The sequence below is a fragment of the Protopterus annectens genome, chromosome 3.part0 (genome assembly GCF_019279795.1).
Source record: "Protopterus annectens isolate FY-2018-M chromosome 3.part0, PAN1.0, whole genome shotgun sequence".
NCBI classification, from domain to species: Eukaryota; Metazoa; Chordata; order Ceratodontiformes; family Protopteridae; genus Protopterus; species Protopterus annectens.
Window position 1 is genome coordinate 286,495,536 of NC_056731.1, and position 17,555 is coordinate 286,513,090.

General features: G+C 39.3%; 1 protein-coding gene across 6 annotated transcripts in view; it reads right to left on the minus strand.

Moving 5' to 3' along the window:
* Positions 1 to 17,555, minus strand: part of LRRC3B (leucine rich repeat containing 3B) — a 795,604-nt gene that overhangs the window by 363,676 nt on the left and 414,373 nt on the right. Inside the window, exons 3-4 of one of the 6 annotated variants that reach the window (XM_044064766.1) lie at positions 6,436 to 6,582; positions 3,025 to 3,093 (exon numbers count right to left, since the gene is read on the minus strand). The exons of 3 other annotated variants lie outside the window; for them this stretch is intronic. The gene's annotated coding sequence lies outside the window, so the exon portion shown is untranslated. The remainder of the gene's footprint in view (positions 1 to 3,024; positions 3,094 to 6,435; positions 6,583 to 17,555) is intronic. 2 more of the 6 variants (XM_044064769.1, XM_044064770.1) reach the window with 2 other exon arrangements.

The window sequence follows — 17,555 nt, forward strand, 5'->3', positions numbered from 1 at the left end:
TGTGTTTGTAGTTATCTATCTATATATATATATATATATACATACATATATATACATATATATATATATTCTATTTATATTTTTATATTTAAAATAGTAGTACAGATATATATTTTCCCTTATGTTAAATGACTGTAGTGCATAATATGTTTGTAAAAACATGACATGTCCCTACAGCTCAGATGGTGTAGACGCATGATTTCTGTGAATGCAGTACATAGGGTCCTGAGTTCAAGACTTGGAAGTGATGACTTTTTTCATTAATGTTAAATGACCAGAATGCATGATATGTTTGTAAAAACATTGCAAATTCCCACAGCTTGGATGGTGTAGTGGTACATTGCTGTGATTGTAGTCCCAGTGTCCTGGGTTTGAGACTTGGCAGTGTTGCTTACTTTGTTGCTGGGCAGAACAAGGGCAGATGGAGACAGAGTGATTAAGGCACTTTTAAGCAGTTGTAGGTGGTTTTGCATGGTTTTGAGCAAAGCTAAGCACTGTTAAGTGACGATTAAGTCCTCTTAACGGTGCTCACTCCTGCTTACACCTGTGCTAATTTTAATTAAAGAAAATAAAAAAGGTGATAGGAAAGCAGTGAAATGGGGCAAGCAGGGGTAGAACATTAGGAAAACAAGCTAGGGATGTGCAGGACAGGTGTATGAAAGGACCATAGCTCTACATTTCTCAACAGGTGTGAATAATGTATAGAATTTGTAATTTACAGCCTCACATCTCACAGGGAGGGGTGTTGGTGACAGAGATTTGTAAAATAATTTGTGGATAGATTGATTACTTTCACTGTACATGGGGGAGGAATGTAGAGCTATGTATGTGGCACTGATTTTTTTGCAGGATAGATGCCCTTTTTGTTTTTAGGTGAGAGTGGGATGTTGGGGAAGGACTATAGGTATGTTTGGGAAGGTAGGTTATGTAGGATAGGTAGCATTTGCAGACAGACAAGACAGATAAGACAACAGACAGGGGTAGAATATGACACATGAGCAGGTAAACACCTTGGATGGGGAGGGTGGTTGGGAAACAGATGCCCATGAACCCCAAAATGGATACAGTGGGACTGAGTTCCCCACCTATGGGCAGTCACCCCTGCACCTTCATGGCCCCGAAGGTGGCTGTGCTGGGGGCTGGACAACAGGGGCAGCCTGCCCCTTGAGGTGTGCCAGGTGGCCCTCCATCTGGCGCAGCTGCCCACCCAACTCAGAGTGGATGATACTGCACACCATAGCCTGGAACTGTTGGCGGGTGACCGGCTCTTCTCTGTGCCCACACCCAGGGTGGGATGGGCCCCGTCCCCTAAGGCAGTTTCACCCAAAGGTGGTACCGGACCAGTGGAGGAGGATGTTCAGGGTTGGGTCCCAGATGTGCTGGGGCCTGGTGCAATAGTCAGATGGGGTGGAACAAGTGGATCCACTGGGATCTGTCTTCCCAAATTTGCTATGGTGTTGTTGTTTTCCAAGATATATTGGTTAGTCATGAACAACACATTTCAAAATTAGTTATAACAGCATGCGTGGATGTTCCCATTAACTAAAACCAACCGATTTGAAACAGATGCATAGCAAACAGAACACATGCATAAATGGAACAACAGTAAGCATTTTAACAGCATGCAAGTTACATTGATGGCAACAGGCCACCAATAATGTTATTTGAACAAGGTATGTTAATATGCAACCGATGAAATATATGAACAATAATAGAACACATGTCCCAACAATAGGTTTTGAGAACAACATACCCTTAATATATGGATAATAATTATTGTTGCAGATGACTGGTGGGGTGAGAGAATAAAAAGTCCATTAATAATTGTATCGGCTTCTATTTTTCACAACAGTACTGCTCAATCCTCTACAGGTCTGCCCTCACTTTACATCTACCTATGGCCCATGGCTTCTGTGGAACATACATACCTATTAGGATGTCAACCTGTAATGGTATGCGGCAGACTGGGTACAGTGTGCCTACTTTACCGAAGGGGGCTTGTACATGTCATGGTTACATACTTGACAAAGAAGGGGTACCCTCCAATTATCTTGTGCGAGTCTAATACTAGAATACTTCACCTGGATTCTTATCTGTGTCCAAAGTGACTGGCAGCAGTGACTACTAGCTGTGACAGTGTGACACTTGAGAGACATGCATTGGGAAGAGGGCATGGTTATGTACCTATCCTTCTGACAATTGCAGGCATGGGGTTGGACAGTGGGCAGTTGTACATGGTATACTGTTATACTCTTCAAACAGCCACTACAAACATTTCATTACCTGTAAGACCTGTGGAGAAAACATCTGTTACCACTATCTGACTGTTTCTACAAATATTCAAAATGTCTCAAGTGTATATATGCACATATCTCAGTACCACTCCCTAGATTTGAACCGCATCTGGGTGTGCTAAAATGAAATACAAGGCTGCTTCTCATCACACTGAGCTACTGGCAATGGCTGGCTCTTGTTTGACTGTTTTTTGTCTAATACTCTGTGGGTTAGACAGTCTGGCCTTGTAATCCTCAGATTTATGCATGACAGATAGTTAATGTACTGTGTAGTAATCCTTTGAAATTACACGATCTGGAAAGCAAAGGTTAACACAAAGCACTGCAGCAGGGGACACACTATAATACATTTTGACATTAGTATTCAGGGTTCTGATCTTAGTGCATACCATATGTCATATTTCATGTATATCTTGATTTACAGTTCCACAATCTACTGTTTTGCATACTGGCTGATTCTTAGAACAACCTCTGTTAATTCATGCTGTCAAAGCCATATTTTCCATGCAGAACATGTACACATTCTATTTCTACAACAACATACTAGAATATACACAATAGTTGGTGGTTTAGGTTTTTATTGTACTTATGTGACACAGTGCTCTACTACTGCATATGCTATAGATGACTATTAGTCTGGCAAACTTTAATTGTTAGACATAGAACACAGTAAACAATTGAATCCTTCTTATTTATTTCACTATATAATGCAAGGTAGATCTGTACTCACCAGCCTGTCGGTGCAGCCTTATCAGTCTGTCTGCCTGGACCTCAGCACTGCCAGGCCTCTCCACTGCAGCTGTAGAAGTAAAAAGGAAACATTATGCATACCTGTCTATCACAGATTCAGGCTAGAATTTGGTACAGCTATATATGGGACACTTACAAACTGCTGGAGCATGGTTGTCCCGAGTGTCTTGGATCCACTGGGCCAAGAGCACCCCCTTCCTCCACTTTAGGTCAGCATAGTGATGCTGTACCTGGTCACCAGTTCAGGGAATGCCAGTGGCACTGGTGAGATCATGTGCCAGATGGTCCCAGGCCTCTGCTTTATACTGTGAGCTCTGGTGTTGGCCCTGCAGCAGTCGGTCATCATGGTTTGCTACAAGGAGCCCAGCCATGAATCTGGACTCCAAAATCCCCCAGCACTGTGCCCAAAAGTGCAAGCCCTCACCAACACCTGACACAGCTCCTACTCAGAGAAAGCTGCAACATATTCTGGTGGTATTCTCACCTGCACCATTTAAATCAGGCTATAGTCCCACCCTTTGCCATCACTGGACCATTTTGAAAATGCTAAGCTCAGCTAAGCAGTGCGCAAATCCGCTAAGCTTGGTTGAACAGTGCTTAAAGGGGTAATTGCTGAGCATTGCTTAACAGTGTCTAAATCCATTTAGCTGAGCTGACTGCTGCTTAGCATTCACTTTTAAGCAATGCTTACACCAGCTAAGAATAGCTGAGCACTGCTTTCCATTGTTCATTTTTCATTTTAAAAATATCAGGATAATGATTTAATTAATCATTACTGACATATTTGTAAGTGTATATGATTTACTTTACATGACGTCCCTGTATGTGATTTCATTACATTACCATGGGGTGTGGCTATACTGTATGGGACACTTGTAGTATACATGCATGGATGATTTCATATGTTATATGCACTCACACTTACATTTTAGACCAGCTACACTACCCTGGTTGACAAATATCAATTACAACATAATTTAAAATTAAAATAATTTTAATACTGCTTTTCCATGTTAAAATAAGGTGCCTGTCTCGGCACTTGGACTGTGAACTCCTGTATGCAAAGCTGGAACTCTAACCACTACACTATCTCAGCATGAGGATTTTAGCTGCATATTTCTATTTATCTCCTATGGGATGTTTAAGCAATGCTGAGCAGAAGGTCATAATATGCACACCCACTCAGCTACACTTAAACATACCTTAGGATGCTAAAAAAAAGAAATTTAATAAACACACTTTATTTACATGTATCTGTACTCCTTGTCAGTCACAGCAAGGGAAATTGTAAAGGGACACATAGGGACAGATTTTAATTATTGCTGTTACAAACTTAGGAAGTGTGACTGTGGTTTTCTAGCAAATCATTGGCAAATCACTCAGGGTTTAAGTCAGAACATACTGTCAGACATTTGGGTTTCAGACTTCATACACTTCAGGAAATCCATGCTAATGCAAACCTTTTATTCTATCAACATTTCGGGTTTGTAAGTGCAATATTTAAAAACTATCCCTATTTTTGTGCCTTTGTCCACCCATTATTTATGGCTTTGTACAGCTCCCTGACTCTAGGAGGTTGAGAGGTATGTGAGGCAGGCATCTGGGTGTTCTGTGGAAACCTGTACAGTGGAGGGGTACGGCTGTATGGCACTTGTACAATGGCAGTCAGTTGGGTTTCAGTCTTCATACCCTTCAGGAAGTCCATGCTACTGCAAACCTTTTATTCCACCAACTTTCTGGGTTTGTAAGTGCAATATTTAAAAAGTGTCCCCATTTTTGTGCCTTTGTCCACCCATTATTTATGGCTTTGTACAGCTTTCTGGCTCTAGGAGGTTGAGAGGTATATAAGGCGGCATATGGGCATTTTGCAGAAACCTGTATAGTGGAGGGCTATGGCCATATGGCACTTTTACAATGCAGGAGGTGTGTGACGGAACCTGTCACACACCCCCTGCATTGCTTTCTTACTTCCCTATCGATTTCAGTGTCCATGGACACTGAAATACTCATTTTATTTTATTTCAGTGTCCACGGACACTGAAATGCTTTTAAAAAGTGCCATGTGGCACTTTATGAGTGCAGGGGGCATGTTAGATGTGCATGCAATACTTAAACACGCCCCCTGGACTCATTAGTGTCATGTCCATTTAGCCTTAGCAGCAGCAGCGCACCTTCATGAATATGCAAGGTGCACTGCTGTTAAAGGTACGACTACACAGAAATGATTCACTGTGCGGGAACAGCACTATTTCTGCACAAAGTTTTTGAATCCAGGGGCATGTCTAAAGTATGTAAAGTAGGGGGGAGACCTTTGTATATTTCTATCTGCCATAACCAAAATTAAGCTGTGGGCTGTTTCAGCCCATTAGTTTATCCCTGTGTTCCTTTTCTGGGGTGATTTTCATCACTTATTATATATATAGTCTAGCTGTGGTTTATGTACCACATCTCTGGCAACTGATTCAATGACACGGATGGAATGTTAATATTATTTCACTATTTACCTTATTATGACAGGCTATTATTTTTATAAATACCCTATTTGATATCTGATGTTTTAATACAGTAACATTTGCTGAATACTTCCCAGTGTGTATAATTGCTAAGTTTTTATTTTCTCACTTCCTTCCCATCCCTAGTGTTACTTCTTCATTATTTTAGGTAGTTTGCCATGCTACTAATTGCTGTCACGAGGTGCATGTTATGGATCTGTATATTGCTCTGCAGAAATGTTTGTGACTTGTCATACTGTGCAATGTGCAACAGTGTTTATTTGTAATAGGTCTTGATTTTTGAATGGATTCCTTTATTTACCATGGGATTTACTTAATACAGTTCATGAAACCCCAGTATTTGTTTTTCAGCTATTTTCAATCAGGATGACTTAAAACACTGTAAGCCTTCCTCTTTTGAGACAGTCTATGGTAGAAGTACAATTGTAGGTTTAGCTTTAAAATTAGTTTAACTGTCTGTTAAAAAAAAGTTAGAGAAAGTTCCTTCAGATCAATGAACAAAAGCATACATGTGCTGTAGTAATGATTCCACCTTTAATTTTACTGACTGTACGAATGTGAGACTTTACAAAACTGAAACAAATTTTGATTGTAAAGTAAATGGTCAAATCACAAAAAAATATGAAACCATCATTAAGGCTTTAGGGACAAAAGAAAAAGCTATTTTATCTTTCAACACTGTGTCGCTATCAAAGTCAAGAAAAAAAAAAACATTTTTTAGCCCATCTAATTCTAAAGAGCATTTCTCATCACTCCAGGGAGACCACTGTACTCCCTTCTACCTCACTGATCTGATTCATTAATGAATGCAGTGCTGCATTCTGTAGTCTTTGAACAAGCCACATAAAGCAACTTCAAAAGGTATAGTAATTCCTTACCAGATAAAAATGCATAAGGCTGGAAAACTTGATTGAATGAGAAAAGCATCAGGAATCGTCATTCTGTTCCATTTCACATAATCTTACTTGAACGTGACCTGTGCCTGTCTGATCCAGTCTTGCGTGACAGTCTATGCCTGGAATGCACTGCTCGGGGAGTTAACAGCAGATCAGATAGATTTACATTAAAAATAAATATCAACAACTGATAAAAGGTGACAATACATTACACAATGCCTTCTAAGATTATGGAATAAGCATTGCTTCACAAACATCAAGTCAGTCATTAACTTGTTTCTAAAAATAATCTTGGTGCGTATGCATGTTAGGATGTTTGTGTGCATGTATGTGTATGTGTGCTTTTGTGTGTGTGTGTGTGTGTGTGTGTGTGTGTGTGTGTGTGTGTGTGTGTGTGTCTATATAAGGCAACAGGGACACTAGTCTTTGGAAAACAGTTATAGTACTAACACGTAAAGATGTAGATTCTTCTTAAAACAACTCTTGCAGTTTGTGGTTTGCAAAAGTTTACAGTAAAATTCATCAATATAGTCACATACAAATGAAATATAGATGGTTTCCATAGCCTGCTCACTTTCTCTCTCTCTCTCTCTATTTCTGAGCTTTGCAGTAGCTATCTTTCCTGGGTTTTTATAACAGAATCATTCTACATCTTCCTGCAGGTGTCATCTTTTTCGTCTTTGTTTACAGTGCTTTTTATAAAATATGGTGCTTTGGACATAAAATCCACCTCCAAGAAGGGCAAAATAGCACTCCACAGGAGCATTCCTCAAACGCTCCTTTATACAGCTAACTTAATTCATTACGCATACCTTTTCTGGTTTTGGGAAATAAGCATTTGTACATAAAGTAACTCATTTACAACAAATTCATTGCAAACAGTTCTGTATAAACTATTTATATCATTACTTGGAAACATTTGTTTGGCAAGGTAAGACACTTTATGATACATATATATATATATATATATATATATATATATATATATATATAGATATATATATATATTTATATATATATATATTTATATATATAGATATATGTAATTTTATATATATATATGGTTCCCCTTTATAATCTCGAAATACTGAAAGCTCGAATTTCAGTATCTCGTAACTATAAAGTCGAACAGCCCACAATCCAGAAACACAAACATACGAAAAATTAAATCTCGAACATTCACAAACCATACACCACTGAACACACACGCACCATTCAACCCACAACACACAAACTACACAATCTTACACTACACCTACGCAGGGGCAAGCCCCCCTGCACCCCCCCATGTGGGGGCTGCACCCCCCACACCCTCCCTACTTATATATAGCAACTCCGAGATCGCACTAACAGTTAAGAAATGCATTACTCACACACAGACATTCCACACTCCCTTGCACACACACACACACACACACACACACACACACACACACACACACACACACACACACACACACACACACACACACACATAACACATACACAAAAACATCCAACACTTACACTCATACTGTCACCTCCCTACCCTAACCCACACGCACAACTTACACTAACACTCACATGGACTCACTTACCTTTACTTCCGTAAAACATCCCGGCCAAACATTCCCGTCCCGTTGCTGCACTGCATAAGCGCAGATTCGAGATATCCGAATTTGCACTTATGCACTTTTGAGATTTTTCATTTTCGCCTTTACGTTCCCGAGATACTGAGTCACCACCAGTGAAACACAAGGCTCTATCTTTGGTTCCCTGCTCTTTAACATTTTCACCAACACTCTGTATGCGTCCACACAACAGGCCACCTAATACAATACACAGATGATTCCACTCTCATTTGCATATCTGATAATGTAGTACACCTCCAAAATATTACTCATGAAGCTTTAACAGCCACTGAAACATGGCTTCATAATTCAGAACTCATGCTCAACCCAAAAAAGACCAAACTACTACTTTTTTTTTCCTAAATCCCTTTCACATGAAAAACTAAATTTAAAATCCTGTCTCTTTATAATACAACCACTGAAGTCACTTCTCTTAGCAAACTATCAGGGGAGACAGTGGATGAAAATCTTATATTCAACCTGCATATACAAAATTATATAAGAAAAACTCATCAAAAACTAGGGATGCTTTACAGATCCCAAAACATTATCACCAATGCAACTAAAACTACACTTGCCACTAGTTATCCACTCTCCAATCTTCTTTATGGCACCCCCATCCTTACTAACCTCCAGGTTTCACAAAAATTGAAACTTGAACAATGCTATAACAAATTGCTAAATTTGCAGCACATACCCCATTCAGAAGCCACACATGTTAGAACTGCCACATCAGCTGGCATATGGTTCCCTATTAGATGAATGAACACTTAAAATGTCAAGTACGACATGCTCGACATCCTTTAACCAAAAGTTCATCTAAGCAAAACCTCAAGAATGTCGAAACAAGGAATTTTGAAAAGTTATAGTTGGCCAGCCACCAGGAAGCCAACGGCTGATCTCAGAACGTTCACCCTGTCTAGCCTTTCTTACAGTCCTCCACTGTGGTGCGGTCTCAACATTCACTCTGTGTAATGTTATGACAGTCCTCCACTGTGGTGTGATCTCGGAGTTGGTATATTGAAGTAGGGTGTTTGTGGGGGGCACAGCCCCCCACTTTGGGGGTGTGGGGTTGAAGCCCCCCACTTTATTTTGTTTGTCTATTTGTTTTTGGTTTTTGTTTTTTTTGGGGGGGGGGGTTGTAATGGTATACAGTACATTTTAGCCATCAGACGTTGGCTTCCTGATGGCTGGCCAACTATAACTTTTCGAAACTCCTTGTTTCGACATTCTGGGGTTTCGCTTAGATAAACGTTCGAGTAAAAGCTGTCTAGCATGGCGTACTCATCATTTTAAGCATTCGTTCAACTAATATAGACCCTAGGATATATGCAACTTCTTACAACCTATAAAATTATCAAGCATCAATCTGCCTGTCCAGCACTAAAAACATTCTACACAACTGTATTCCCAATCTGTCACTGCAATCCAGTGACCAAAAAAATCTGTCTATAAACCTAGCAAATCTTCTGGGCAGTCTATATACATACAAGCTTGTTAAGCCCTGGAACTCCTTACCTGTATCCATCAAGTCTATACACACCCTTCCATCTTTCAAAGCCACTCTGAAAGATTTCCTAGCTAAAATATGTCTCCGTTCTTGCTCAAAAATCAGGTTATATCCCTAAATGTGAACAAGTACCTTTTCATTCCTTATATCTTCTTACTCTCCCTTCTTCACTTACTTCCTTACTGCTGCTTAATGCTCTTTGCTGACTTTCTGTCTAAATAAACAATAACCCTGTTTTTCCCTCACTTCATATTGCAATTCGTATTTGTAATAGACTAATTTACATTTAATTTCTCTAAAAATTGTCTAAAATTTCTCTAAATATTAAATGATTGTCATGTAACTTGTGTCAATTCATAACCAATGTTGTTATATTATGTCTAATTTGTTATAATTATTTAAACTGCAAATGATTTTGTTTGAAGATCATGAAATTGTTGCTCTTAAAATGTTTTGCAATAATTTGGAGCTTTTCTCCCTGGGCCTCTGTTAAAAATGGGCTTCTGCCCAGTTGGACTTTCCAGGTAATCAAATGTCAATAAATAAAATAAATAATATATCTATATCTATACATCTATCTATATATCTATTATATATATATATATACATAGACATATATATATATATATATATATATATATATATATATATATATATATATAGATTCACTTTAGAAGATTGAAAGTCCATAATATACTGAAATTCAAAACACTGAGACCAAAATCACTGAAAACTCAAAACACTGAATCCCATAACATGGAAAAAACACAGGAAAGCAACATGTACTATATTCAAGCGCAACTACATACAGAAACAAAAAACAAACTGTATTACACTTCTTCAGATATAAGCAGGGAGCCGTACCCACCTCCACCCCCTGCTTCAAATATAAGCAGGGGGCTGCACCCTCTGCTACTTAAATATATCAACTCCAAGATCACACTACACTACACTAAGATGTGTTATGTTGTAGTATAGCAAGTAAGAAGAGAACATGACAGAGGTACGCATACATAGAGATAAAGCATTTAGGAGATTTCTCTGTCTATTAGTGGTACGGGACAGTGAGACCTGAGGTAAACTTGCTATGTTCACTGCTCTAAGTTATGCATGAATGTGATCAGGGATGAAATTTGTTTTATGAGCATGGGGTGTCTGTCCCAGGGCAGTGGTATCTTCTGCAAGGTATGCTTTTATTTATTTATTTTACATTTGTTTACTAGGGAGGTCCAACGTGGAACAGAGTCCATTTTCAGCAGAGACCCAGGAAGAAAAACTCAGTAATACTTTACAACACATAATGCTTACAAAAAGATACAGTATATCAAACATTAATTTACCACAAGTAATAAATGCAGTAATATTAAGCAGCAACAATATTGTATACAGATTAGACAAGGTATTTAAACAATAGTAAAAAGTTAAGGTGATTTACATTGATAATATGTATTTTCTTGTATAGTAACTGTTGTCATATAAGTTATCTTTGTGAAATTATCTGATTGTCTGTCAGTTTTAGAAAGTAGTAGTTATTGTGGTTTGCAGGTGATATTGTCTGATGTAGAGAAAAAAGGTGTGGGGGAGAGGAGGAGAAGAAGGGGATTAAAGTTTGAGAACAAGGAGTTTATTTATATAAGCTGGATATAGTGTTGCTAAAATGTGTAATAGCAGGTAGTAAGGCAGGAAGTGGGGAAGGTAGGATGTTTAGGGTTTAGCCGGGGGTGTGGCAAGAACATATTCAGTTTTTGATCAGGTGGTCTTTAAGCAGTAAATTGAACTGGAATAAGTTTTCTGTTAATAACATTGCTTCAGGGAGACTGTTCCAGATTTTGGAGACATAATTCAAGTAAAGAGAATCTCTGACCTTGTTTTTAGATTTGGAAATATATAGAAGAGATTTATTTGAGGAGTGGAGGAGGCAATTATTAGTGTAGAGTCAGAGAATTTGTTGGAGGGCTGGTGGTTTGTCTTGATGAATGAGTTTGTGGGTGGTAGTGAGTTGGGTGTAGGTTAAATGGTGGGGTACTTCTAGCTAGTTTTGTTGTTATAATGGCTGGCAGTGATGGGTTTAATGAGGGGTTTTGGTTGCAAACATAGCAATTTTGTTATAACAGGTCTCAAGTTTTGTTACTGCTGTTTTATTTAGATTGGTGAATATAGGGGCATACAATAAGGAGAGAGAAGCTTGGTTCTGGCTATTTCTTGTCTGGTAGTGGCAGTAAGGAAAGGTTTAATTCTATAAAGAGAACCTAATTTATATATGTCTTTTTGATGGCTTGAGATAAGTGTTTGTCAAATTTTGTGTTATTATTTATTACTACACCTAGCAGTTTAGTTTGGGACACTGTAGATATGGTAGTAGTGTCTGATGTTTGTATTTGAAAGGATGCAGGGGAGTCAAGGGATTTACCAGGATGGAAAAGCATGCGTTTAGCTTTATTTGGATTAAGTAACAGTAGTGCATCTGATAGCCAAAATTCTACTACTGGTAAGACTTGTTGTGTTTCTACTTGAAGATTTTGTAGGGTTGGGGCAGCGGACATGAGCATAGGATCATCTGCATATTGCACAATAATGGCAAGATGGGTAGCTGCCTGTAATTTACTGGCAAAAACAGTGAAGAGAAGGGGACCCAGGATTGAGCCCTGAGGGACTCCCATGTAAACAGGTAAGAGAGATGAGAGATCATGCTGCCATTTGACAGATTGTTGGCGATTGGTTGGGTAGCTAAGAAACCAGGCTAGGGATGAGTGGCTAAGTTTGTGAGAGGCTAGCTCTGAGAGGAGTTTCTGGTGAGGTATGGTATCAAATGCTTTGGAGAGATCTAAGAAAATGGATGATACAGTTTTGCTGTCATTCTATGTTGGTTTACGGTATTTGTAAAGTTTTGAAGGTCAGTTGTACTGTGGTTGGAGCTGAAACTATGCTGTGTATCAATTAGGAGGTTGTTAGTTAGGAAAAGCTGTATGTGTATGCATTTTGCTAGCATTTTGGCAAGTGGGGATAAGTTTGTGGGGAGACAGTGTAGCAACTGCCTCATGTACATGGACAACCATCTACTACTACCACCTAGGAACACAATTTGTGAGAGATGCAATTACATAAAAAAACTAGAGTCTATGCTCTCTCTCTCACAAGCCAGTATATCTAGCACTGAGAAGGTTGTCAACTCAATCACTACACCTCAAACACCACCCACAACTACTCAACACACATCCAAATATGGGGGGGTTCTCAACAAAAACAAACCCAAACAAAGGAGACTTCAGAAGCAAAAACACATGCAAACTCCACAACCCTCCACACCACATACCATGCATAGTCCACACACCAGTGTTTTGCAACCACTAAGGGCTAACCATAAACCCAACATATTAGTCATAGGAGACTCCATTGTGAGACACACAGATGTGCCTCTAACCAGACTGGATAAGGAGAAAGTCACTGTTAGTTGTTTGTAAGGTGCCAGAATCTGCCATATCATACATGCACTTAAGCCTCTCAACAACAGGTACTGTTATGACTCTGTCAAAGTCCATGTTGGCATGAATGACTTGAGACACCTCCATGGACTATATGAAGAGAGACATGATTGAGCTCATTGAATATGTGTCCCAGGTAGGTATGTCCCTAGCCTTAAGCAGCATTCTACCGTCACCCAGAATGATGCCTCAATACAAACAGAAAATGATTTACTTTAACAATTGGCTTAGTTTATGGTATCATTCCAGGGGGATCCAGTACCTGACAGCCTGGGAAGATATGATCGACAGACAACGATGCTTTGCTAGAGATGGCCTGCATCTGTCTTACTTGGGCTTCAGGCTTATGGCAAAGGCCTTTGCCTCCCCCATAGTGCGTTTTTTTTAGGAAAAGTCATGAGGTTGATACTACCAACATAGAAATTTCAACAAAACGCAAATTAAAGGTCATGCTGTTAAATGCTAGGAGTCTAAACAAGAAACTGCACTGATTGTAAGCATTCTTAACCCTGAAAGATGCTGACATTTGTGCAGTCACAGAAACCTGGTTCAAAGCTGCGGAGAACACCCCAGCCTTACCTTGTTATTCATCCTATCATACTTATTTATTTTTACATTTGTTAACTAGGAAAGTCCAACTTGGAATGAGACAATTTTCAGCAGAAGCCCGGGGAGAAACACTCCAGATGCATGTCATTGTAATGTGGGAGGAAACCAGAGCACCCGGAGAAAACCCACACGAACACAGGAAGGACATGCTGACTCCACACAGAAGGCACCCCAGCCAAGAATCGAACCAGAGAACCTCTTGCTGTGAGGCAACACTACCACTGCACCACTGCACCATCCTTACAACTTTGATCATACATTCAGACCCCAGGCAGCAAGCCAAAGGAGATGGAGTTTTAATATATATTAAAGACACACATACCTCCAGGCTGGTCAGACAGTATGACATACAGGAGACACTGCAGGTGCATTTAACCATTGACAAGAGTCCTATTCAAATCATAGCTAGCTACAGGCCACCAAATTTGACTCAAGATGCCCACTCCACCTATCTGGACCTCTTCGAATCTATCAAGATTCAACCCTTTACCCTGATCCTGGGTGACTTTAATTATCCAACCATAGACTGGAAAAACTACTCATGCCAGAACACAAATTCCCAGAAATTCCTTGATTTCATCAATGAACATGCCTTGGAACAGCTAGTTGATACCCCCACAAGAGGTGATAATATGTTGGACTTGGTATTAACCAACATGAGTAACCACTGCAGCTCTCCTACAGTATCATCTTCCCTGGTAAGATCTGACCATAAGGTGGTCACTTTCAAAGTTACCATCTCCCCTGACCCCTCTCTAGCTAGGGTAAAAAAAAAAAACTTCTCCAAAGCTGATTACAATCTCCTGAGGGATGGTATAAACAGCTTCACAGCCACCTCCCTCTCTGTAGGAACTGCCACCAATGTCCAAATCTACATCAAAATACTATATAAGCATTTATATAGATAGATGCATGGAATCAGGAATACCTGACAGGACAAAATCATCCTTCACAAGGTAGAGTAAACCTGTCTGTTGGACATCTGCAATAAATAAACTATATAACAAAGGAAATAAATGCTGCCCAGGACCAAGAAGGAGCAGGTGCTCAATTGAAAGCAATCTCTCCTTAGCCTGAACATGCAAGTAAGAGCATTAGTGAAATCTTCTAAAGACAACTTCGAGTCCAAATTGGCCACATCTACTAGAGACAATCCCTTCTTCACATATGTCCGGAATCTGAAAGGAAGCACCCATATCTGTTCAGAACTGGTGTTCAAGGATACCACATACACAAATGCTGCAGATTTAGCCAATCTACTGGCTGATAGATTCAGCAAAAACTTTACCTCTTTGTCCCCCCCACATCAGTAAATCAGGACATGCCCAGTACTTGCCCCCACCCCTTATCTCTAGGGAGCAGGTCATCATTGCCCTCCCAAAGGCAAAAAATACAGCCTCAATGGGACCTGATAATATCAAAGGCTGCATCCTACATGAACTCGGGGATGAACTTGCAGCACCATTACACATCCTATTCAACCAAAGCCTGAGTACTGGCTTTGTCCCAGCCAAGTGGACAACTACTGTCATTCCTTTACACAAAGGTGGAGCATCCACGAATCTGGGAAATTATAGACCCATCAGCCTAACTACCCTTATCTGCCAGACCATGGAATGGATTATCATGGACCTCATTAGCATGGATATTAGCAACCTCCAAACACTCAACCCCACACAGTTTAACTTTGTCAAGGGGAGATCATGTCTGTTAAATCTGGTTGACTTCTTTGAGACAGTCACCAAAACCACAGATGAGGGGAAGATGATGCACACCGCCTACCTTGACCTGGCCAAAGTCTTCAACACCCTTTCCCACTCGGGCATAATAGATAAACTCTCTCAGCTAGGCATCAATCCATATGTTACCAAATGGGTAGCAAACTGGCTCACAAATAGAACCCTGTAGAAAACACCAAAAGCCAGCAAGATAATATCACCATTTAATCAGAGGCAAAAAAAAGGGGACAAAAATGTCCAAATTCAAAAACTCATACTAGTTTCGGCACCAGCCTTCATCAGTGAGTGAAAATAGTCAAAAAATCCATAATCAACGTCAGTTTAAATGTAGTGGTAAACCAATAAGAAAAAAGGCATTTACATATGGCTTCTGAGTTAAATTTAAAGCAACATGACACAATTGGTTCAAATGTATATCCCCATACAATGCATGTGCTCATAAGCTATAGTTCTAATTATGAACTAAAATAACCTAAGACAAATTGTGACATATTGTTTATACACATAACTCAGAAGCCATATGTAAATGCCTTTTTTCTTATTGGTTTACCACTACATTTAAACTGACGTTGATTATGGATTTTTTGACTATTTTCACTCACTGATGAAGGCTGGTGCCGAAACTAGTATGAGTTTTTGAATTTGGACATTTTTGTCCCCTTTTTTTTGCCTCTGATTAAATGGTGATACTATCTTGCTGGCTTTTGGTGTTTTCTACAAGGTTGGTTGGCCGGGCAGCCGTACGTGCGAGGGTTTGTGTTTGGATCAGTTGGTTTTCCTCGCTGTTGGCGTATTGTTTCACCGTTGGTGGGAGAGGACTCCTTCCTTGAGGCTACTATATATCTTTACTTTCAACGTCAATTTGGATTATTGGGTCCAGGTTTCTTTTGAAACCATCGTTTATTGTTTATTACTTTGGACAACCAAATTTGGGATACTTCTGAGTTACTGCACTTATACGAGGTCTGGATCATATTTGGCGACTTGAGGTATTGAACGGCCCTTAAAAGGTACTGTCAAGTTTTGTGGTTATTAATATTTTGTTTACTGATGGAGACGAGCCGACCAGTATAACTTTGGTTTTATGCCCAGGTTAGTGTGCTTGTTTGCATTCTGCCTTTGCGGCAGAGGATATCGGGCTTCGATTCAAGGCTCCGCCATCTTTAAATTTTATTTTGGCTTCATTTTCAAGCTGCTTGTCTTTTGTTTACTACCATTTTGTGGATATATCCACACTCAGACAAGCCGAAAAGGAATCGCAGAGCAAATATTCCGTTCTGGGTCTGATTTTGCCAACTTTTTGCCTTTGTTACATTTGGCTTAAAGGTTTTGGACTGGTTCTTTGCAATACGAAACCATATTTCCTGGGCTGGACTTCATTTTTGTGCTTGACATTAAGACTGTTCTTTTCATTTTTTACAGTGTCGGGACTGGTCAACAACAGAATAAGCTATAAGGAATCGCGGCTTATGTGGAACTTTATCTATTGACTGTTTTGGACTCAATATACATGGTTTGCTTTTTTCTGATAACCTGATATATACAATGTTTATGCATTACTGTTAAATATTGTATTACACTAAGCGAATATTGTTATCGGTCACTTTCAATGGTCATTATTTAGTTAAATTACATCTAAACAATGTTTTGTATGCTTTCAGCTGAATGTTGGGGCTACAACGCTTGGTGGCATGATTATTGTACTTATTGAAAATCTGACCTGATTCCAATTCAATCTGGTCTTGTCAAGGATTCAGCTCTTTAATATTCTTGGGTTGTTTATATATTTAGTCTGAACAAATATTTTTTGTAGTTATTTAGAAATTTAACTGTCTGGGGGTTGGGATTGGATTTGGTTGTTTTGGAGCGACACTGTTTTTTGGTATACATATACGCATATTCACTGTTTGGGATTTGGATATTCTGGCATGAGTGGGTTTACTATCTGGAGTTTGATCACATTATATGGATCTTACACTCTTTAACTACTCAGATACCATCTTTGGTTGTCATGACAAATATTCTTATATTAAGAAATTTTGCTTGGAACTATATTAATACCAATTTCCCATTTCAGTGATTCAAACTTCTTACATTTACCTTAAGGACTAATTTTGGTCCTTTATATAACAATCTTACTTTACAACTGTGC